The sequence below is a fragment of the Nymphaea colorata genome, chromosome 6 (assembly GCF_008831285.2).
Source record: "Nymphaea colorata isolate Beijing-Zhang1983 chromosome 6, ASM883128v2, whole genome shotgun sequence".
Taxonomy (NCBI): domain Eukaryota; kingdom Viridiplantae; phylum Streptophyta; class Magnoliopsida; order Nymphaeales; family Nymphaeaceae; genus Nymphaea; species Nymphaea colorata.
In genome coordinates, this window is record NC_045143.1 from 8,021,191 (window position 1) to 8,038,114 (window position 16,924).

The window sequence follows — 16,924 nt, forward strand, 5'->3', positions numbered from 1 at the left end:
GGCATGTCATTACTTTGATCAGCACAATTGTGTCTAGCAAAATTGATCGAACTGGATTCTTTTATAAAAAAAAAATACACTATTTGCCTCTGTGAAACTAACAAAGTAACTCATAAGACTGCACATGTGGTTATCCTGAAAAACTATCGCAGATAATGTGCTCGAATTCTTTTTACAAGTGAAGCTTAGGCTTGTTTTGGATGCATGAGTTGCATATTTTCTGAAACACTAGTAGAGGAAGTGAGTTTTCTCAAGTTCGGTAAGAGATCATTAGTAACCAGTGATTTTAAACTATATGACCATCATGGATTGCGTAGAGAAACTACCAATACGCACCTATTGGATCAAGCAATTCACAGATTTTGTGAAAACAAACAAGCAACAGTAGGAATCTCACCAATGTATTCATTACCTGAGAGAGAGTGAGAAGGAGAGAGATTGGCCTAAAAGTGATGGCCACGAAAAGGGAGACAAGGTTCCATAATGAGCGAATGATATACGGAAAAAGTTGCTGAGGATAAGCAGAGCACTGTAGTAAAAGCCAGAAACTTTCTAACATCAAATTGGGATGAACCAAAAGGGACGTGACTTTAGGTTGCTATCTTTCAAATCAAATGCTCCCACGCTTGAGCATTTGATGCTCCTATCTCCCCAAGAATCCTATTGCATTGCCCATACATTATTGGAAGCAGCATCTGCTCTATTGGCAGCTTTTGGAGGAGGTGGGATCAGGTCTCATTCAAGATCACCAAATCACCGCCCATGGTGATTTTCAATGTCTGCCGCTCATCTTGACAGTTGGCGAGGCGTCGGAGGCCAAATTCTTTATTCAAAAAAAAGTGCGGGGCTGGCATCCGGTGCAGAAGCACTTGAAAATCACCATCAATGATGATTGTTAATATGACCTGATTCAAAGGACATTTGTAAATCTTCCTCCAATAATAATGCTGTCTGGACGATACATCAGATGTTAACTCCTCATAACAGGCTTGCAGGAATATATCGTACACATTGACAAGTTGGAAGATAAAGACTGATGTCCACATGAAATGTATGGTAATCTTTGTCTTGGACTCTCTAGCCCAGTAACTCAATTCCAGTGACAAAATTGGAATCATGAACATGCACCCCTCCTAAATTCCAATAAGAATTATGAAGTCGTCATCCTTTATTCTCTATTGCAGGATTTGCCTTAGTTGTTCGCCACTAACACACCTTGATGGTGCTGCCCAGAAGGATTTCAGTACTGTATACCGAGCAAATTCTACAGCAGATCATGAAAATGTTTTAAGCTGTTCACATGATTGCAACATAATCTGCTCCAGAAAATTACTTACCAGACACTAAATGAATCTACATCAAAGTCATTGAAAACTGAAAAAAATATAGAAACTTTCTTAGCTAGAACTTCTGGATCGCAATCATATATCCCAAAAGGCACGTTTGCAGGAAACCCAATTACTGGAGCACTTGTTTTCGAATGTTGATCTTAAATCAGATTCAGTCTTGAATGTCAATCCCATGGTTGTCACTCAACTTGATTCCTAAATGAAAATTTTTGTAACATTTCACAAACCGAGAACTGAATAAAAGCTGTCGGCATGCTTTAACATGTCTTAGTTTTTTCTTTCTCTTGATTGAATACAAAGCCATTCTAAGAATGTATTTGAACATGTAGTGATCATTCTTCAAAATTTTATGTAGTTTTGGTTATCATGTTGTTAATCGGTAAAATATTTTAAGCTGGTAACTGCTCCAAAATTTCCAAATCAAGTTAGATAAGTTGAATCCATATCTTCTCAGCAATAGCGACAGATCCGACCAATCTATTTTGTTGGTTCATTCTGAGTTGGATCAACACAGTCCATTGAAGCAAGTTTTCTGCTTTTGCTGTACAATGTGATACAGTCTATCCATACCAGTGGCCCATGACTGATTGTAGCGTCCAACAAAAAATAGAGATATCTTGTGCCCAAGTTGGTTAAATAAAGCTTGAATGCAGGACCACTGTGCTGTACCTGAATCCCACTCAAGTTGTTACATGCTAGGGCATAGTGGAATTTAAGGGCATTATGTTTTCAAATCTAACAGACCTGAATACGACATAGATGATAAGCAGAGGCATCTGTAACCAATGCTGTCAGAGGAATTCAGAAGATGAATTGGCTTTCACAAAGATTCACAAAATCGGCCCAAAAATTGGCTTGTTTCTCCAACTGGGGACAGATTTTTTTTGAAGTTGCTAAAAATGAAAAAAAATGATAAAGTTCAAAACTTCAAAGTAAATTTATAAAAAGAGAATATGGATTGGAAGCTTTGAAAGTCATGAAAATCGAAGGACAGAAAAGAAATTAGACTCTGCCTGGAGTTTTGCTTAATTACTGAATCCACTCAACAGAGCTGAACAAAAAGCAGTTGGTGGCATACATTAACTCTCACTGCTTCACTTGCAAAAATTAATTTTGCTGTGCCATCTTATTGAAACTTCTCCAATTGGTGATGTTCCCGTTAGCTTCAAAAGGAGCATCTTGATGCTTTCCACAAATTTCTGAACTTCGCTGAAATTCTCTTATATTGTCTAGAGGGGACATGCCAGAACAACAATAGCATCAAAATAGAAAATTAAGATTGTGCGGCCGCAACGCATTTGTTTCTTGAGAAGCAATACTAGAATTAAGCATGGCTGAGGCGCCATTGCATGCACTCCAAAAACATTGTGGAGACTGCATTATATATCCCAAGAATATAAACGAACAGTGGAGATTTTAACAGATTAAACGGCATGATTCTTACGTGAAATCTTACAGAAATGATGAGAAGCTCACCCAAGAAGACAGTTCAGTTGCTTTGTTTTATAGTAGTTGCTCTCATCTTAACGTGTCATTATCTATCAGCAAAGATAGTCTTTTAAATCTATTTATATTTCTAATCGATGATCATGCAATGAGCATCGAGATGAATCAAGCACCACGGATCACACCATCGTGCTAATCCCGGGCATGTTCAAGTATTAAAACACCAAATGAACCTGTACAGACTTGAATGATAAGACGGCACAACTGCTGATGGAAGACCCATTAGCAGGGACAAAGATTTATGGAGTATAGCTATCATCATCCTAGTTTAGATTCAACCACCTCGTTTAGTTATATATGTTCAGTTAAGTACTGGCAATGGATAGATTGGGAAGCTTCTGCTCTACATCTTCCATTTGACAATTATTTGCTAATCACGGTTTAGTACCAATACTTGTACACACACACACACACACACACATATATATATATAACATTTTAAAAGGTGCCAAATGAAAATTTTTGTACATTATGGCACACCAGAAAGCCGAAACGACATTTGAAAATATCTGTATCTGCCTCGACAAGTGCTGAAGTCCCACTTAGTTGTTAAAATTTGTTGGAAACAGCTTTAGCCTAAAAAACTAACTGCGGTGTATTCCAAACGAAATGTAGCATGTTCTTTTTGGCTTCAGTTTTTAAAAAAGGCTGCGGACTTCATCTTTTCTTTTAGTTTCTCTGCACCTAAACAAAACACGTTTCATCAAACACCAGTCATTAAGTACAAGGGCTCTGTAATCATTATTCTGAAATTGGAGGTGATTTCATCACTAATTTTTTTAGATACAAAGATTGGAGGCCACCCCTCCCATTTTCTTGTTAGATCTCACATCTAAAGTTTCTAATGCTTCTTAACAAGGTTAATTCACAGTGATGGAATGTACTATTTGTTTAAATATTGGGTCTCATGAATTGTGGACTTGAGGTTAGAGACTATCAAAATACCTTCATTCTCTTTTGTTGGTAAGGGTGTGTTTGATAGCTTTGAACATAAGATTCAATGTTGTTATGTTTGATAGCTTTGAACATAAGATCCAATATTATTATGTTTGATAGCTTTGAACATAAGATCCAATGTTGTTAAGTGTGTTGATGCGTTAAGCATGTGAAGCGATGCGGAGCACAAGGATGTGTAATGATGCATAAGTATCCGGATAAAATGGTTCTAGGCTTACCTTTTGAGTTCTGAATTTATGGAATGTCTTGTTGTATTTGATTGTGTATCTAGAAGAAAAACAATTCTTATATGGACGAATATTCTGCATGTAGCGGCCAATAAGTTGTATGGACGTCGGACTCTCTCGATGCTTAATTTTAGTGCTGTCTATAGTTAACTTTGTTCAAACAGGTAGAAGAACTTGCTAGTTACCTTGCTTACCTCAATCGAGGCAGAATATCATGAAGTGTGTACACATATTAGATTTCAAACAGTCTACTCAAAGTTGTGTTATTGATTATTATGCAACTTATTGGCTGTGACAAATGCGTATTGTCATATGGAAGGTCACCTGAGTAAAATTAAAAGTGTGACACTCTACTTCCCCGTTCGTAGTTTCAAAGTTTAGTTGCCGTCGATCATATAAAAAAAGGATGATAAGCACCACGATGGAAACATTTTGGACTACCAAAATTAGTGTGCTCTTATGGGCAGTGTTGAAGCCACAATTCTTTTTTTTAGGTGATGCTTGAATAATAATTTCAAAACTTATAGAAGTGCCGACCAATATTTTTCAAAATTTTCATATATGACAAGCATTTTTTATTGTTTTCCAAAATGTGGGGGGAGGGGCATGGCCCATGCCATAGCCCCCCTCTTCCCTCTGCCCCTGTTTATAGGTACAAGAGATACACATAAGCTGAAGCTGAAGTCTACATCCATTTCACATTGCAAATTAATTCTCAACCATGAGCACTCTTCCTCTCCTTTTTACTCTTATCATTATCATTATATGTAGGCAGTGGCCCTGAGGGGCGTAGCACAGTGGGTCAGCTTGAGTTTCGCACTACAATGTATCTTTCGATCCTTGTGTGTGTTACTGCAAATGGTAACAATGTATCTTTATATTTTTATGTGTGTTACTATTATAAACTGCTAAAGTGTATACTATTGACCACCCAGGTACCAAAGCAACCTTAAACACCCGAGAGCAGGGTGCCTGACCTTTCGCAAGTCGCAAACTATCAATATATATATATATATATATAGAGAGAGAGAGAGAGGGAGAGAGAGAGAGAGAGAGAGAGAGAGAGGGGGGGGGGGTGACGATGGACCATGTACCTGAGTGCCTCAACGAACAAGCGATCGCATGGTCACTATTCCTCTCTCACTGATGCATTTAGGAAGCAATTATGATGCGTTAACATCCGGACCAAACTTAGAAAGAACTTCCTGAACTTTTGGCCGCAGTTCACATGGCGGCCATTTGGGCAGGTTTGAGTCTCTTTCCCGTGAGATGTGGAGTTCGCATGGCACCATTTTGCACCAAAGAAAGAAAAAACAAAGGTAAGGTTATTTCATGGAGTTTGCTGCTTTTTTCTTTTCTTCATTAAGTTTGAAAGGGGCAGGGGCGGAGCCAGACATTCGAGGTTCGTGCATTATTTCAGAAACATTTACACCCGTTAAAAATGATCAAGGAGGACCAAACAAGGATGGCTAAATAATTGAGGAGCACTAATATACAATTAAATAAGCAAAATAGTTGGAATCAACCAATATCTAAATAAATAGTTTTTGTGGGACTGTAGGGCAACTGCCCACACATGTCCACACATATGGCTCTGCCCACAGAAAGAGGGACAGCTAGGATGACACGCTAAATCCATGTTAGAAACTGGACCTTGGCAACAAAACAAGTCTTTCTTATCAAATTTGTTTTGGCAGGAAAATCAGAATTCCTGCACAAAATGCTCGTGATATAATGCCAGAGATCAGTATTTTAAATTTTCTTAAATAACTAAAAAAAAATTTGTTCAACGGTCAAGCATATGTAATGTTTCTCCTAGGCCCTGTTTGCTAAGCCAGACTTAAGATTCTGGATTGCCAATTCTCAAATATTAATTACTTTCGGAATAGGTAAAACAATGTCCTTTTTCCAAAATGACATTGGGTTTTATTTTTTAGGGGATGGATTGCTCTAGCACCACATTTAGGGGTCAATGTGTTGAGCTCTAGCTCGACTCGTTAAAGCTCGGCTCATAAACGACTTTGAGCTGAGTCATTTGTTTAATGAGTCAAGCTCCAGTTCATAAATTGACTCGTTCAAATAATCAAGTTGAGCTTGAGCTCACCACATAACTGCCGAGTTGAGCTCGAGCCTTAATCAAGTCAATATATTCAAACGAGTTTACGAATTTGTTGAGCCTTAATCAAGTCGAGCTCAACACGTAATGATGAACATCAATTCTATTCAAACGAGTTTGTCGAGCCTTAATCGAGTCGAGCTCGAGCTCAACACGTAACGATGAATACCAATTCTATTCAAACGAGTTTGTCGAGCCTTAATCAAGTTGAGCTCGAGTTCAACACGTAACTACCGAGTTGAGCTTGAGCTGCTTCCATCAAACTATTCTTAAACTCGAGGTTTCATTAGTCAAGCCGAGCTCGAGCTCTACTGGGCTCGTGTTCACCCCTAACTACATTTCTGTGTTTGATGAAACTTGGATAAAGTTGATGAAGTGAGAAAGAGCAAATGCCCTAATATGCAGAATCTTTATTCCTAGAAACCTGTTGCACCCCACCAGGTGGATGCAATTTCCGAAAATTTCATCCCTAATCCATCTCCATATAGTCAATCGAGTCCGGCGTTTGCTGGAGATTGGGAATGGATTGAAAATTTGAATTTCTTTGTGATCCAAGAGTGTATTGCCAACTAAACAAACACGCTCCTTGTTGTCTCAAATTTGGAAAGTTGAAATTGCAATTATATGCCATTAATGCCTTATCAAAGAGTAGATATCATTTTGTCCCCTCACTTTTCATAAACACACTCACTTCGCTTTGTTATCAACTATAAAACCTGGAAAAAAAAAAAAGGACCAATGGGTCTTGATGCACTGGCTTGGATCAATGGCTGAGTGGTCACTAGTTCGAGTGGCATGATCGTCATCCCATGTACAAGTAGATATAAAGGTACTAACTACCACAGTTTCTTCATGTGAAAAAAAAAATTGGAAAAAAAAGGAGAAATCGTAAATTTAAAGGCAAAACATTTGGTTCTAAATAATCTAAAGTTTTGTTCGAAATGTTTTATGTGTCACACATTCTTACTGGCCACCACTAAATCATCACTTAAGCAACTCAAATAAATGGCAGTAATACTTTTCCATCTTTTTGTTATAATAACTGACAGGCACTTTTAATTTAAGAAAGATTACAATAAGAAGGAAATTTAAAATAAAATGCATATAATTGCCTGGTGAAGAAGCTAGAAAATGTGTGGCCCAGTGTTAAATAAGATTAAATAAGGTACATAAAACAAAATAAAATACTAACTTCTTGGTCGCGTCAAATGTCGCTTTGCTCTCTTTTCTGTGGACACAGTCAGTCTATAGTACTTATACTGCACAAAATTGTAGAAATGATATGCGTCTTGTCCCTTCAAATCTCTCACATCACCATGTAGAAAATGTAGCCGCCGACAACTATTTTTCAATAGCTCCGGGCAGAGCCATCAAGAACAAGACGCTTTGGATTCCTTTTGTTTTTATTTAAGGGGGCGGTTGATGAACTTTGATTCTAAAATTAAAAATTTATCTCAAACTTGAATCGGAATGAAGATTCTAGTTCTAGTTTTCGTTTGAGTTTGATAATATGAAATTTTGGTTCCAGTTGAAAATGATAAATGATATGTTTGATAAAACAGCAATTAAGATTTTATAATTGCTAAATAAAACCATCACGAAAGCTGCTCATGAAAAAAATTTAAAATTTTGAAATCATGATTTCACTTTTCATGGTAGAATCACAACTTTGAAATTTTTATCTAGGAACGAACATATAATTCTAGAATTTTGTTTGATAATTTTGTTTAGCACAATTTTCATTTCATCAAAAATGAAAATTTTAACTTTAGAATTCTCGAATTCCGGCCTCATCAAGCACTCCCTAACCATTTGGACCATACCGGTGAAGGATGTTTGGGTCGCCATGATGATTTCTCTATATATGCAAAATAAAATAAAATAAAATCAAAAGGAGAGCTACATTTAAATAAACATGTGATCTAATAAAAACATTATATGTTAACGAACAATATCTCTAAAAATAAAATGAAAACTGTGTTGAAAAAGATTCAATAAAGTAAAATTAAACAGTTTGAACCTGTTTTAATCTAAAAAGTATCCAAGTATGTTCAAGTACCTAACTTGGATACGGGTACAGCAACTTGAAGAGTCGTGGTCGAGTTGCATTTGAAGCATGCCTAGATTGTGCTCCATGGGCACACTGTGAGCACAACCGGTCACACCTTGGTGCCAAATGATTCTTCATGAAGTGATAGACTTTTCATTTTCTCTTGACTTCAAAAAACTCAACATAGGAATAATCTCCATGGGAAACCCTAACCCTACATAAATTGGGGGAGAGAGATGGCTGGATCTTGGATCCAACATATGAGATCCAGAAAGTACAAATGTATAACTTGAGTGAGCAGCAGGAGTATTTCATCATACTATCTAAAAAGAAGATCTGAAGTCCCCACCCAAACCTTCATTTCCCTTGGATACAAAGTTCGCTTTTGTGCCTCAAAGTACCATCCTATAGGGTTTCAACTTGCGTGTCAGTGGCATCTCTTTTTACTGTACAGAGAGTTGACATCTTGGAGATTCAAAGTGGAAACTAGCCGCTTACCAGTCACTACTCAAAGTGAGAACTAGCCGCCTACCAGCCACTACCCTATCGTTGTGTCAACCCCTTTAATTGACAAGTATATGATTTGTTTAAACATTAACGAAGAATATCTCAATATCCAGAATTTTCTCACTGTACTTAGATTGTTTTTCCTTTGTTTCTGAGTCTGTATGGGTTGCTGTTTCATCCGGCAGTTTCTTTTTTTTTTTTCCTATTCTTTGATTTGTTATTTTTGCATTCTTTCTTCTACTCAATAAATGGATGGGGACATTCTTCTATCCATGATAGATAATTTTAACAGTTACAAGCTTAATTGAAATAGATTATTTTATAAATCGTTAACTCATCTTTTTTAAAAAAAAAATAATAATCCATGTGACCTTTGTTAAGTATAAACTTTGTATATGGTTATTACTATGCTCTATTGTTAAATTTTTTAAAAAATTAACGTTTTAATTTTTTTCTTATTAAAAAATGTAATATAAAAAAATCAATCGACTACATTTTTTAATGTTAGTAAGCTAGGGTTAGATATCAGTCGTCACTAAAATCTCATTATTTGCTTTAAATTGTTAAAATAAATATATATACTAAAAATTTTAGTTAAACATGAAATAATTAATATAATTAATTGTTCTCAACCCTCCATGCAAAAGAAAATCTAAGAGGGAGCTAGGGAGGGTGAGAGCGTGAGACTGAAGTCTTAATGACAAAGACAGCTTCTTTTATAAAAGTTTCAATAAAACGGCCAGAGATCCTTTTTGAACAACTTCTTGTCCATGTCGTGCATGTCACACTTTTAATGCTTAAATGCTTAAATGCCCCTAATGCTATTCTTTTGAAGGGAAAAAAAAAAAGTAAAACTTAAAAATGATCTCATATCATTCTTTAAAGTTGTAAAATAATCGTATTTAATCCAAGGCTCCCCTCATGCATCATTAATAATGAATGGTCAGATTAGATTAATGTAAATTATTCAAATGGTTCTAGTTATTTCCCCATTACTTACTTTTCTCTAAGCATTTTTGGCTGGTTCGTTTTATTCAGTGCAAGATATCCTGGTAATTGCTACTATACATGAAAAAGGCATAGATCAAATCATTAATATGGGAGAGTTTTTGAGGAAAAAGATGTGTTTTTGGTATACATTCTATGTATCATAATGTGATTATATATATATATATATATATATATATATATATATATATATAATGAAAAAAGTTATTTTTTTGTTGAGGAAAATCGTTCAATGTTTTATGATAAAAGACTTTATCATTTGCCTAGGTTGTAAAACCTTTAAAGGCATTCAGCTGGTCATATGATCCTTTAAGCGCAGGCTTGCATAAGGAGCAAGCTCCTTTGAGATTTAAACCAAACCCCTCTGCGGGGCAGAACTAAAACCTTTTCATGAAAGGGGTTGAATTAAAGTTCTTAAATTTTGAGAAGAGTCAAAATATCATTTTTCAAAATTCTTATATAAGACAAGTAAAATTTTTTTAAATTTACGTATAAATTTTTAAAAAAAATTGAGGTAAGGCCATGGCCCATGCGGACCCTCCCTTGGTTCCGTTCCTACCCCTATGGGAAAATTAGATCCTAAAAAATTATGAAATTTGAGATATGATAGTTTTTTTTTTAATTTTTTATTTAACAAAAAGTTAAATATTTCATCAATTAAAATCATAACCAAACAATTGACCGTCTATACCAATACCAAGAAAACCCTTTAACCGTGCAATTCCTTCTAAAAGTTATTCTGCAAGAGTTAACTGCACATTTTTTAAAGTTTCTTTTCTTTTTGCACCTGATTTTTCTGCAGCAAAGCTGTGTAGACATGATCCACTGATTGATGGCACTCGAAATGATTGCCTTGCAATTTATTATTCCCCATGATCACCGGCCGCTTGTTCTTTCTAATAAATTATCATGCGAAAGCTAATGGGCACAGCTTTAAGTCTTACAAGATGGCATCTTACTGCACATCATTTATTATGTGGAAGCATAAGTGACATATCACATGTTCACATGCAGGCAGAGGGAAAAATAAATCAATATACAAGGAATCATCATATGTCATATGCAATCTTGCTCATGGCGTCTCCTTTTTTCTCACGAATAATGCCAAGAGGAAAATCTCAAGGCTTTGAAATTTTTTACCAGAAGAAGCCCAAAATCCATCTGCCTACCTTCCGGTAAATCAGTTTCGTTGGTAATAAAAAAGAGAGCCCGTCTCTCAGCATCTCCTCATTACAAATCCATCTAAATAAGCAACCGCACATCACTCAAGATTATCCTACAGTACACCATTAGCAAACCGTGGTTATGAGGCTATATCAAAACATTGTTATTTGCCCTGCCTTAATTCAATTTTAATATAACCAAAGCTTTGATCAATCTTTTAGAACTGTGGACTACACAATGAGTGTTAGGCACTCACCGCACCATCACTCGAGATTATCCTACAGTAGGCCATTGGCAAACCGTGGTCATGAGGCTATATCAAAACATTGTCATTACTTCAAGTGTCTATCTACTTCTATACGAAATTCGGGTGGGAGAAGTTTTCTCTTTAGAAGAAGTCTTACGAAGTCGGTTTGTTGACTATATGTCATTAAGCAATGCGTCTGACCATCGTCCAACCCGACGAGCAGCTTTCATTTGCTTGCTCTTGCGTGACTCTATGTGATTGTGGATGCAACATATGTATCTACTGGAGGAATTATCCCTAACCCCCATGCACCCTCGTGCGTATCCAAATGCTATGTGTGAAAAACTTACCAACAGACTTGCACATTTTAAAGGAACTAACGACCATGGTGCACTTATACGTTTTTTCTTTGCACCACTGTGATGCACATTTCAAGTCTTTTTTGCTTGGGTCACATCTGACTGGATCACACTTGCTTCTCAAGCAATACCCAAACTGGTCAAACAACATCCCATGGCCAAACATTGTGCAACAATCGTTGAACTTAATGAAAAGGCATCCTTTTCTCAATGTTAAACAAGAGTTTCAGCCATGGAAGGCAAGTAGGTTTCGTCAAATATGGATGAATCCATGTTGGAAGATCTTTTTTCCTTAAGTCTCTCAACTCCTATCTTATTCAGCTTGAGCTCGAGTTGAGCTGCAGAAGGTCAGCTTGAGATCGCCTCGATAGACTGAGTCCTAGCTTGAGCTCAATTCATTTAAGCTTGTTTGTGGTCAACTTGCCATTTGACTTGATCTTGCCTTGGTTTTAACGTCAAAAATTACAAAAGAGAAAAAGTAACTTAGATTAAACGAACTTACTCGAGTTTAATCAAGTTGAGTTCAGTAAACAAAAGCTTTCAGTTAAGCTCGAGTTCAACTCTACTGTAGACAAGTCGAGTTAACCGAGCGAGTTTAAGTAGAGCCCGAGTTGGCTCAACTAGTTGCACAGCACTAATGGAGAGAGAGGGGAGAAATCTACCAGAGATCCACTGGGTCCCACCTTATCTCTGTGGGTTTCATGTTTTTGGGTCGAGCAATAGAAGGCATCATTTGAAACCCTAATGATTTCCCCTGCTTTCGACTACCACACTACAGCCAGCGAACCACATGAGATGAACAACCTACCACACTTGCTATCTCCACCACCCTTGGTTGGTCAAGGCTCCGCCCAGGGTGGGTCCGGTGAAGTTAAAGGGGATGCCATTATTCTAGACAGCCATAATCACGTGTTTGTTAAACAAGATAAATCATCACATTTTGCGTGCGAGAATAGCCTCAAAATAGTCTTCCGCCAAACATACTGTATGATTGATTTTTATTTATGGTGTGTGCACTTTCGAGAGGAATAGATGATGGGAGGGGACGGGAACAAGAACCGGTCCACTTGGCCTCTATACCATCAGGATAGCACCCTTTAGAAAGAGGATGTGAATACAACATGCCACCTACCCCAACCTATTGCATGAAAAGAATAGTAAATACCAACCATTTAAGTAAGAGACCAAAACCAGACCCATTGAAATCAGTTATTAGAGTGTGTCTTTTTTTTTCTTGCAATCTAACCTTATAAATGTGATCTTAACAAGGATTTGATGGGAAAATGTATTAAATTAGTCAGTTTTACTGGCATAATGTTTTTATAATTAATAGAAAATGAATGTTTCTTATAACATCAAAGATTTTGATAACAGGAAAAACAATTTTTTTATAAAAATAACTTGAATTGAAACATGATATATATCAACATAGTGTTTATAAAAGCATTAGGAAGTTTGCTTTTTGTTTAAAAGTTTTTTTTAATACAAATTTGGCATAGTTTTTGTTCTTTACCTAACTGGTATGGTATCTACCTCTCTCTCTCTCTCTCTCTCTCTCTCTTTCTATATATATATATATATATATATATATATATATATATATATATATATATATATATATACAATAAATAGATATATATACATATATAAATATATATATATATATATAATAAATAGGAATGCATAACAAAATTTGAGAACCAAGAAGAAGGGAGAGAGAAAAAGAGCCACTAAAATGAGACAAACTTTGAGAACAAGAAGGAGAGAGAGAAAGAGAGAGAGAGAGAGAGCACTGCATGTTCCTCAATGACTAAATATTTGAAAGCCGTAGTTAAATGCACTAAAAGATTTGGCGAAAAGCACCATAAACTGTCCCTATCCATAAACCATTGTGAGTACATTAATTTCACGATGTTTTTTACCAATGGTTTTTAAAAATTTAGTCATCAGGCAACATTTAACAATCAATCAGCTAATTTCTGTCCCTATATATATCTATATAAGTATGTATAGAGAATTCAAATCTATGAGATGCTAGATATTGTCGGATGACTAAAAAACTGAAAATATATTACTAAAAGATGGTCGCCACAATAGTATTAGCAATCGCTCAGACTGCCGTAACAGTTTATGGTCAGTTTAAATTTGAGGCTAATCAATGTACAGTTAGGGGCAGAAGAGTATTGGCATGTGGTTCGTCAACTTCTGAGGAGAACAATGGCGTCATTTATGATCTCTGCACAGGGATGGTTGCTGCTAGTACTCCACAGCAAGATCATTAAGGATACGAAAGCATCGTGCCATGAGCTAGTGGGGGCAGTCGGTGAATCTTGATTTATATAAAGCTATAGCTCGTGACTAGTACTGTAAGCTGTTCGACAATGATGGGTTTTATTATAAGCTATTCGACACTGATGGGATTTATTAGTTTCTGACATAAAAAAGACGTAGGGCTTTGCTCGTGACGTGACGTGACATTGCTTCTTTTTTGCGAGGTTGTCCTCGAAAACTTTTTAATATGAATTTTGAGGCAAAAGAACAGTGCTGTGAAAGCCTGAATTTACCAAGCTGATTAAGTGATTTGAATAAATCAGTTATGAGTTCGTGGAAATGAGTTTTATGTTTTGTTAAAAAATGGTTGAAAATTATTATTAAGAAAGAAAAAATAAAATTCTTTTATAGGCCTTGAAGTCTAGGGTACTATACTTATAATTGTTATATCAGGACTAGCAACAAGGTCTCTGGACTCAGGTGCAGTTTCCCTGAATCACAAATCAAAAGTAAATTTTTGTTTTAGTTGCTCTGTTGGGTTTTTTTTTTCTTTTTTTTAACTTTAAAGCCAAATGAGATGTGAGAGTGGAAATTGTGAAAGAAGAAAGGAAACGGAAAGAAGAAAAGGAAAAGTTGTTCATGATTTAGGTCTCCTTTCATTACTACCAGAAAAGAGGAAGGGGTGATCGTAGACACCTTCAGTACTTTGTAACGATCACAAAGGTGTCCAACTGGTGTTCAAACTCACGGCGACGATCAATGCCTTTGGACCACAAGAGAAGGGAACTATTAACTCAATCTCTTCATCAGCCGGTGGATCCATGCACCTGATTAAGATTGGCAGCTTAATTACCCTCTAGTCGCGATTGAAATCAGAATTTAGCAACCATAGCCACAATGAATGAAGCAGTCGCGGTGCTAAGGTCGATTAGTGCACCGGCTCAGGCCAATGGCTGCTTGGCGGTGGACATTAGTTCAAGTAGAATGCGGCATCACTTTTCCTTGTATTAATAAGGTGAATCATGTATATTAGTTTGCTTTACACCAGACACCAACGCAATCCTGAATCCTAACACTATAGGAAAACGATGACTTCGCTTTTACTCATGTAGTAAGATGCCATCATTTTCTCCGAAAAATGAAAAGGTCGTATGAAGCAATGCCCACATAGCTCAAAAATATTACAGGAAGACATATTCAAACAAGATATAGTTGTTATCGTGTCCGATTATTTGAGTGTTGCTCAGTTTGACTCGAAATTAGATTTTGTCTCGACGATGAAACGAATAGAATCTTTGGACTTGTCGACGAACTCAAACTACAATGTTAAGGGGTTGTTTGGTAACAACAACAATTTATTACTATTCTATGGATTTTTCTTAAAAGATTGAAACAGACATTGTGTTATAGTAATTCATGAATCTATCCAAATCTTGAGGGCAGATTTATGAAATAGTAACAAATTGTTACTCTTAATAAGCTCTAAGAGACATGAATTCAACGAGCCCAAAGTCATAAACATGCCACCTTTTTTTTTATTGGGTTTTTGCCAAATTCGTGTTCGGGGTCAAGAGGCTCAAGATCAACCGAACCCAGCAAGGCTGCTGCTACAACTTTGTCGGGCCTAGTAACTGGCCTCTCTTTACCAGCACCTTGAATGCTAGACCTCAGCAACAAAAAATTGATCCCTTTGGGCCCCCTCGAGGGGTGGTTGTGTATTGTGTGGCAAGGTGGTCCACCTCTTTTAAAAACTCGTGTTTGAATCTTATAGGGGTCACTTTCACATTACAATGCGTTCTACCTATGAACAGTAAAAAGTTTCCAAACATGCTCCCTAAACCCAAGGGTAGGAACAAAAGGGGAGTGGCCTCTCTTAAGGGCGCGGTGGAATGAACCACCCACCCTTTAAAAAAAAATCGATTCACTCATCATATTTGAACCTTATGGTTGTTAATTGAACACGTCTACGGTGCCTTCATACTTCAGATTGAAATATAAAATTCCTTTCAGTCTTTTAAATTCTAGAGTGGAAAAAAAAAACATTTCGAAACAAGTACACAAACACCAATTGAATGCGTTTCTTTATATCGTGTTCTTGGGGTTTGCACTCCATTGACCCATTCTTTAGAGTTCCGTCTACATATAAAATACATGTGCTTCTTTTCTAAGCACGGGCTTCCAGAGTCAAGAGAGGTCGCATTTCTTTAATGTTTCCGTATCCAACCCCCAATAAGATATTAGTTCGATGATCTGTTCTTAGTTTGCTTTCACTTGGAAGGCTGGGACCATTCACATTTATTAGGCAAATTTTCTCTTGTCATGGTAAAGCATTAACTTTTCCCTTTCTTTTGATGCATTAAGATTTTGGCTGAGTGGGGATGAAGAGTAAGTCCAATCTATGAACAGGACATGCATGATCCTAACTTGATCTCATGATCCGATCTGCCTCCGGAAAAATATCATCATGTCGCCGAGTTCATCTCAAGTATGAACTCAGATTAGGATTAGTTTAAGACTTAAGTATGATATAAAAGGACCAATTTACTTTGAACTCACTTCATTATATAGCAAATGTTCTTATTTTTAGAAAAATTGGACCTCCTCATGTATTATCTGCACTTGATTGTTTCTTATATAAAATCATCAGGATTTAAGAACCATGGATTTAAGATTAGACCCTCCTCCTTCCAAACTTAAATCAGGCAAAAACGAAAAATAAAGATCTTGAGAGTGGATTTTACTTAAGAATCTTTAATAACATTGCCAAAAGCATGTCATATGAGATCCCCATCAAATCCATGGATTTCAAATATGAAGTAAAAAAACGTTCCCCGAAACTCTGCCTGCAATCGAATAATTGGCTATTTATGTAAAGAGAAACTAACAATAAATGTTAAAAGAATCGGGTTTGGCAAAAAAAATTCATGAACCAGCCGACAAATTGGAACTGGAATCGTTTATTCGGATCTGGGTCTTGATCCACCTTACGATTTGAGTTTCACCTCTTCATACAAGGAAAGCTCGAGCAACGAGATTCCAGGAAATAAGATCATCAGACAGAAAACTAAGTCATCACATTGAGAGAGCAAGCTTTCCAAACTAAGTTTGCCGGAAAATACTACTTTAAATCAAACCACTTTTTGTTTGGCAAGTCTTGATTTTT